We start from the raw sequence: 8,677 nt of genomic DNA on the forward strand, positions 1-8,677 counted from the left end.
ACAATTTCTTTTAGTTATATCCGACTATTTCTCTAAATGGGTGGAAGAAGGAGCATTCACCCAAATACGCGAACACGAGGTAATCGCCTTTGTAGACATGTAATTTTTGTCCCTCCCCAAGATTTTTTATATTTTAGCATGTCAATATTTAATTTAGGCCTAATATAACTATTTCAACTATTTTTGACTTCTTTACTTTATTTTCGTCATAAAAATAGAAAATTACAAAAAAATATTTTAGCTTACGTATCTTTCATAAATTTAAATAAAAAATATATACAAAAATAGTACCTTATTTTTATCTTTACATGATCTTGAAAATACAAAAAATATATAATAGTTTCATGTTAGCTTTTGCATTATGTAGTATTTTTATCTTATTTTAAAAGGAGTCGATTAAGGTGTTGGATCATAATTTTAAGAGTTTTAGAACCCAGTTCTTGGCCCAAGTCGGATTAGTCCATTAAGCCTAGGGACCCTTCTAGACTCTTCTTTGGAATAAAAACAAATAAAAAAACCCTAAGGACCTAATACATAAAAGACCTAGGGACTAATGGGCAAAATACTCAAAAATACACCTAAACCTAGACTCTACCTATAAGGAATGATGAAAAATCTAAAAAGAAAAGAGGAGAAGAACGTTGAAGGAAAACACAAAAGCTGCGCAGACAATTCACGAGACCCACCCCCCGGCGCGTCGTCTTCTCCAAACGACCCTAGCTCTACAAAAATGACCCTCCGTCAATCATCTTCTTCATCAGAATAACCCAAAACAGTGACCCTTCGCTGGAAATCACCGCACCCCGCGCCTGACCTCACGCCGATCACCCAGACGACGACCCTCTGCATCCCCCCGTCAGCCAAGTTTGCCGGAATCAAAAAATCCCGTCGTTGTTATTTCTTCTTCTTTGCACGGAACAGACATGAACGACGCACTCTAGAGCGACCATCTCCACCCTAGACAAAATTGGTTTATGCGTTCATGATCCAGTTTCGAGTGAAAATCAGAAAGCCAGATTGAAAGGAAAAGGTTTTAGGGTCGTTGTTCATCACCTTCAAAACCAAAAACCTAAACTCCATCTCATCGTGAACCGCCGTTCATGCCACCAGTCGACCACTCTGCAGCCTAACGCCCCAGCACATCCCACCAGCCGCACACTCACCACCAAAACTCCATCGCCGGACCTCCTTTCACCATGAAACTGCCGTAAACTAAGCCTCACCTGACACATACCCTAAGCTCTTCTTCTTCATTGACAGACCCAGATCCGCCCAGGCCATTTATTAGCAGCTGCAAAAATAAAACTCGCTGAAGCTAGGTCTCGCCTTTTACATGGTCTCTGCTACCGGAGGTGATGGCCGGCGATGACCATGACTGTTACTGCACCTACCCGTTGCTTCTTACCTTCCTCCACCTCTACTGACTTTGTATCGTCGGATCCGCACTGTCGACAATGAACGAACAAAAAATAGTTTATTGTTTCATCACCATTATTCACGTGTGTTTTACTTCTACGTCGGACTAGTATAGATCTAACAAGTTCTGGATTCTGTGATGTTCTGTACCGAGTTTGGCCAAAATTAGTTCTTTGGCGATCCTTCGTATGTGTCATTTTGATTGTTGCTCCAGTGTCGCCATTGTTGCAGTAGTAGTGTCATTTTCAAATCGAGGTTGTCCGTTCGAGGGTTCCGGGCAGACTCGTGGTTCCGTCGAATTGTTGTTGTCCAAATTTTCTGGTGTTATGCATTTCAGAACCAACATTGCGTTGTTTTGAGGTTAACTTCTCTCTGATTTTTAATTTCCTCTCAATATTGATCTTTGATGACTATGGACGTTATGTGTGTGTTCTGTTATGGCATTGTTTGTCTAAAATTTCCTAATTCTGTTTATTTATGTTAAAGTTTCATGGATGCTTTATTAGGGAATAGATATGAATCTCTATTATCTTACTTTGGTTCTATTAATATCAAGTCAACGAGACCAAGGGTTGATTTTTTTTTTGGTTCAAGAAAGATTGAAGTTGGATGTATGTTTTGGTTGGTAACGAGAAGGAATTTGGACATAAAAAGGGGGATTTGGTTATTCTCGTCTCATTTTAAATACTCGGGTTGCTAGGAGTATGTATGACCCTCATTTAATTAATCTTGTTTATCCTTAGAATTCGAGGCGTGTCATTTAGTTGAATCTCCATGGCCCTCGCAAAGCTGCAAGTGCGTAGCTTCTTTAGGCGCGCTATTTAAAAATTACTTTCCTTAAATTTGGGTGTGCATTTTATGTGACTCAAATCCAAATCTTTAAACGTTGAATAAAATATGTTTAGGATTGCGGGTGCATTTCATGTGGCACGATCCAAAAACGTGTTTTAAACGACGTTCAATCTTCTTTAAAAATTGAATAAAAGCGGTTAAAAGTTAAAATTTGCACATAGGTTCATAATTGTTTAAAATCAGATAATTAAGCTGAATATAACAGCTGAGCGACCATGCTAGAACCACGGAACTCGGGAATGCCTAACACCTTCTCCCGGGTTAACAGAATTCCTTACCCTGATTTCTATGTTCGCGGACTGTAATACAAAGTCAATCTTTTTCTCAATTCGGGATTTTGAACCGGTGACTTGGGACACCATAAATCTCCCAAGTGTCGAGTCTGAATCTTTCAACAACAAATCTCATTTCGGTTGTCCTTTAATTGGGAAAACTCCCTTTATTTATACCCTTTCCGCGGGGTGTAGGTAAAAAAGGAGGCGTGACAGACTTCATATGAAGAAATATCATCCAGCGATTCGACCTACCCAAGGAGATCAACTACGACAACAGACCCCAATTCACGGGAAAGAAAACCGTCGAATTTTTCAAGAAATAGCACAATAAGAGGATACATTCAACCCCTTATCACCCAGCGGGCAACAGGCAGGCAGAATCCTCCAACAAGTCCATATTAAACATCATGAAGAAAAAACTTGAAGAAGCCTAGGGACTGTGGCCGGAAATACTCCCAGAAGTATTATGGGTGTACATAACCACCCCTTAGACGAGCACCGGAGAGACACCCTATTCTCTAGTCTACGGAATAGAAGCAGTTATACCATTCAAGGTCGGAGAGCCCAGCCTAAGGTACTCTCATGTAAGTGACACCAGTAATGATGAGAGTAGAAGGTAAGACTCGATGAGATCGACGAACGAAGAGACATGGCGTACACAAGGATGGTTGCCCAAAAGTAGCAAGCAGAACGTTACTACAACAAAAAGGCAAAGGTCGGACCACTCAATGTCCGGGACTACTAATAAGTAGGAATTTTGACTACTTATTTGCACTCTTTTATTTTCGTTTTAGCTCAAAATTGCTTAAAGATATTCTAGAAAACTAATAAAATGTGCTTTCTTGCAAGAATGTTGGAATACGAGCCAAAAAGATGAAAATCAACTCAAGAAGGAGTAATTTTGGACAAGGACCAAAACAAGGCTAAAAGGACAAAATGCAGACCGCACAATATTGAGTGCGGCCGCAGAACATGAAAAAAGCCTCTAACAGAATTTATTTGCAAAGTGCGGACTGCACAACTATTGTGCGGCTGCACAAGATTAGGTTCAGAGAGATGGAATTTTAGGGTCATGAAGAAGTGCGGACCGCACTATTATTGTGCGGCCGCAGAATAAAAATGTGCGGTCCGTAGAAGTCCCCCATTCCAAAGCCCAAGGTCATGAAGTGCGGACCGCACCATTATTGTGCGGCCGCAGAATCAAGAGTACAACCACACTCAGAAATGTGCGGTCCACATAAGTCTCCCATGCCGACGCCCAAGGTCAAGAAGTGCGGAGCACACCATTATTGTGCAGCCGCAGAATCAATAAGTGCGGCCGCACTCAGAAATGTGCGGTCCGCAGAAGTTGAAGAAGTGTGGATGCAACCCAGAATTGTGTGGCCGCAGATGTCCAACCTATCAAGCCAAGTTTCAAAGTGCGGACCACACACAAAATTGTGCGGCCGCACAACCTCCGCAGGGGCAATTTTGCCCGACAATTTTAGCTGGGTATAAATAGATCTTTTTGTCATTTTTAGGTTAAGTTTGGTGCACATGAGAATATATAGCCGTTTGTCTTTACTGTATTGGGTAACTTTATAATAGTTTAACATTAGATTTTCTTCCCTTACTCATCTATTATGAATTGTATCTTAGTTTGTTCTTTAATTTCTTCATTTTTCATGAGTAACTAAATTTCTAGTTGGTGTTGTGACCTAACCCTAGTGTAGGTACTTAATGGGTGTTTGATTTAGGGCTTGTTTGTGATTGGGTTAGTGATATTTAGCCTAGTTCTTTCTTGAATTTGAGAATTGATGGTTGCAAATATTGATTCATGCCTAATTTACTTAGTCTCTACTTGAGAAAGAGAGAGTAAGTCAAGTAAAACTTGGCCAATAAGAAATCGGGGTGAACTCAAGAAATTTATAGCCCCAATTAAAGGGTTGAATCTAGAGATAGTAAGACCCGACTTGAGCATATATTACTAGCTTCGTGAGATACCCATTTGGACTTGAGAAAGCCAACTTGGACAAAATCACTCTAACTACCGAGAGGTATTGAGTGGGTAATTACGTGTGATTGCTATATTACAACCCTGACCAATCAAATTTACCATAGAGCCTGCAATCTGTTAGGTAACAACCTAGGTAGAAGTCACAACCCTAGATCTTTTATAAACTTAAAAAACAACAATACCAAAAATATTGTCTCTTAGCTTTTCAATTACAAGCATTAGCATAAAAATAAGAAGTAGAAAAGAAACAACTGAATATGTGGAAGTGCAATCTTGGGCACGTCATACACTAGACTAGGTATATACCTAATCCCACATAAAGCTTTCTATGGAATTGACCCCGACTCACATTAGGTATTTATAATTGCATCAACCAACTCACAATCCCAATTAGTTGTGTGAGTTTGGGCGACATCAACTACGTACTCAAAGCCAAAACCCAAGCAAGCAGAGATCCACGAGAAGGTAAACTAGGATGGCCCGTAAAAAATTATAGGCAAAGCAAACAAGGATTTGTTCTAACTAGAGACAATGGAAGGAAAACTATTACCAAACAATTGGAATATCATCCACCTCAAATATTTCAACTTCTAAAAAGGAGAAGCGCCCCCAAATCGTACTCGTTTTCCCTCACATGAGTTTTGTTCTAATAGGGTTTTCTCAAGGAGTTTTTTAATGAGGCGACAGAAGGGACACTTCGAGTCAAAGTATGCAAAGAACGGACTGATTTCTCTTTCATTGCCCGACTCTCCAAGTTGAACAATAAAGGGACTAGATAGACCGGGACTGGGACTGAAACGCCAGACAATGCTCAAAGTTTGTAACTTTCTCCAATTATGTAATTAGAGCAACAACATCAAAGTAATAGAAGCTTATGTTTATCAAAATCGCCTTAATAGAAGGTTAAGTTCGATCAAGTTTGAACAACACCTACCAACCCTCGACCGCGATTTGACAAAAGTTTAAGTTCGACCCAGCTCGAACAAATACCTATCGGTCCCCGGCCACATGATAACAAAAGGTTGAGTTTGACCAAGTTCGAACAATGCCTACCACCCTCGTCCGTGATTTGACAAAAGGTTAGGTTCGATCCAACTCAAACAAACACCTATCAGCCCTCGGCCACAATTTAAGGAAAGGTTTACGTCGACCTAGGTCGAACAAATACCTACTGGACCTCTGCCACGACTTGACAAAAGGTCAAGTTCGACTAAGCTCGAACAAACACCTATCGGCCATCGGCCATAATTTAAAGAAAGGTTAAGTTCGACCTAGATCGAACAAACACCTACCAGCCATCGACCACAACTTGACAAAAGGTCAAATTCGTCCAAGTTCAAACAATACCAATCATCCAAATCTAAACGAAGACACGTACTAGATCTATGTAAACAAAGGGCTGATGTGGCCCATAGATATTCGGCTCCAAGGCTACAACTAGCTATAAGACAATAATGAAAAGAGCAGAAAGCATAATGGGCAAACAATAGAAGCAAAAATATACAAGTGCATATACAAGTCACAAGAATGGAAGAAAGTGCAAGAAACAACTTTAATATTTCACATGTAAATAAAGAGTTTTTTACAAAGGCTCTTGAAGACGCCGACAAAAATACACAAAAAGTTAAAAAGCAAAATACTGACCATTGCCATCATGGCTTTCCGCGCCCTCGCCAGCTTGATCTCCAATGGCGTCATCACCCCGACCATCGATTCCCTCACCGTCTTGGTCCCCAACATCCTCTTTATCCTCGCCCTACGGGTAAATGGAATCATACCAGGCATTCTCCTCAAGCCGATCTATGCCCTCTTCCTCATCCTCCACGTCAGGTCGAGGCATAACAGAGTCATACCCATAAATGACCCGAGCTTTGTGAGCCTTAACTCGGTCATCCTCAAGGGCCGCCTCAAAAATGGAGACTGCTTCATGCAAGTCCCGAAACACATCTAGTCAGTCTTAAACATGGATCCACTCTTCATACAACTCCCGAGGGACGTTGGGGAAAATAGGAGCATTGGAAGAAGAAGGTCATGCAAGTACTTGGGCCCTCTCAGACTCCAGAGCGGAAACTCGGTCATAAAGGTTGGAGTTTTCCCTGTCCAACTCTCTGATCCTCTCCTTGAGCCAATCCTCCTTAGCCCTTGTCTTCGACTGATCATTTTTTCCCTCATCCCGAAAAGTCTTGTTCGCCAACTCGAGGATGTCCACATTCCTCCGAGCGTCCAACCAAGAGGACTCCACCTTCTCGAGCTCCTCCTTCTTCTCGGTAATCTCGCCCTTGAGAGCCTTTGCCTGGAACTGGCATTTTTCAAGTTGGCCTTACAACTGGGCCACTTGGGCTTGATGATCATTGCATTGGACTCCACACACCTGTTGAGTTCGAACTCCTCCTCTTTACTCCTCAATGTTCCCACGAGGACGTTACACTTCTCTACAGCCTGCATCAGCTCTTCATCCCTCTTCTTCAAGTCATCCCTTAGGGCCCACATATCGCTGCCCTCATAAAGACGACTTCAGAGATACCTGTATTTACCGTGGTAATTAGTGTATTTCCCTTTCAACTTCACAAAGATCTCTTTGCACATTTTCTCCCCCTAGGCGCTCTCGATCTCCAGAGTAACCATCTGCAAATCAAAGGAAAAAGGTTAGAACTTAAAACAAGCTAAGGCATCAGAAAAAGGTCGTACAACAGTACTTGCTGTGAGAGCACGGCCGACAATGCTCTTCGATAGAGCACTATCATTTATCTCCGTGAGGGTCTTACCTTCGACGTTGAAACAGAGAAGACTGAGGGCAGGGACTACCTCCTCGGTGTTCACCAGCAAATGGGATCGTGATGGTCCTCGAACCTCCCTCCAATCTCACCTCGAGCTTGGTGAGCCCCTCATCGATCATTATCATGTCATCCAAATCAACATCGGAGCTTGACTCATCACCATTTTCATCAACAGTCTTCCCTCTATCACCAGTAGGCGAAGAGACCGTCCACGACTGCTTGAGAGCTCAAAGTCTAATTTTATAGCAAAAGTGCATGGCCCTGCCAACAACCACCTCATCAGTCTCTCTCTCCTCGAAATGTAAGGGCACCCCTACACCGACTTCTACCAATCTCGGGGCCTCGAGGCTCGACTCAATATCATTGTTAACAAAAATTGTCACTTTCTCACGCAACGTGAAACTTTCTTCCGTGATATCAACGGCTGAAGAAACGCCCCCACCCGCATCCACAGACCTCTTTTTTAAGGTTGAAGATCCCCGTCACTGGGCAAGTGTTCATTGTCCTCATCAACAAGTGAAAATAAGGGAGGAGTGGAGGTCGTGAAGGCCGAACAAGGATAAGGGTGGAAGCGCCGATAGCTAGAATCAGAATGAATACAGAAGTGGTAATAGCTGAGACAGGGATGGAGGTTGAAGGTGTAATAGACCTTATCTTCCGGAACGAGGGTACGGGGTCCCTCGACCTCTTCACAGCCCCTCTGACCAAACCTAGAGAAAAGTTGAGAAGGAAGGGATCAGCATAAAGGAGATACATAGACAACAGAAAAACAACGTCGACGACAGGGAGGAGATTACCTGTCGAGGGGAGAAATGGTCTGTATTTCTTAAAAAACTCGACCAGTCACGTAACCGTATAGGGAAGGATCTGTCTGACTCAGTCGCCAATATGGGTTACCAACTGGAAGGTCGATAGTAGTTGCAGAACAAAAGAGCTAATTAACCAACCCATAATAAGAAATGTTAAAAAAACAACAAGAGCACTTACGGGTAGGGTTCCAGGCCTCAGCGAAGCCGGCGGCAACAGATACTACGACATCGGTCCTAAAAAGAAATAATCGAGCCAGAAGTGCTGACTAGCCTTATCGTCCATCCTCACTACCAAGCATTTCCCCCAACGGTGGCGATTACCAACCCACAACAAGAAATGTTAAAAAACACAAACAACACGAGCACTTACGGGTGGGGTTGTAGGCCTCAGGGAAGCCGGCGGCAATGAAAACTACGATATCAGTCCTGATAAAGATATAATCGAACTAGAAGTGCCGACTAGCCTTGTCGTCCATCCTCACCACCAAGCATTTCCCACCACGGTGGTAAAGATTCAGCAACGTCCCTCGATAGAAATGGGGGTGAAAAGGT

Source organism: Nicotiana sylvestris, chromosome 3, assembly GCF_000393655.2.
Source record: "Nicotiana sylvestris chromosome 3, ASM39365v2, whole genome shotgun sequence".
Taxonomy (NCBI): domain Eukaryota; kingdom Viridiplantae; phylum Streptophyta; class Magnoliopsida; order Solanales; family Solanaceae; genus Nicotiana; species Nicotiana sylvestris.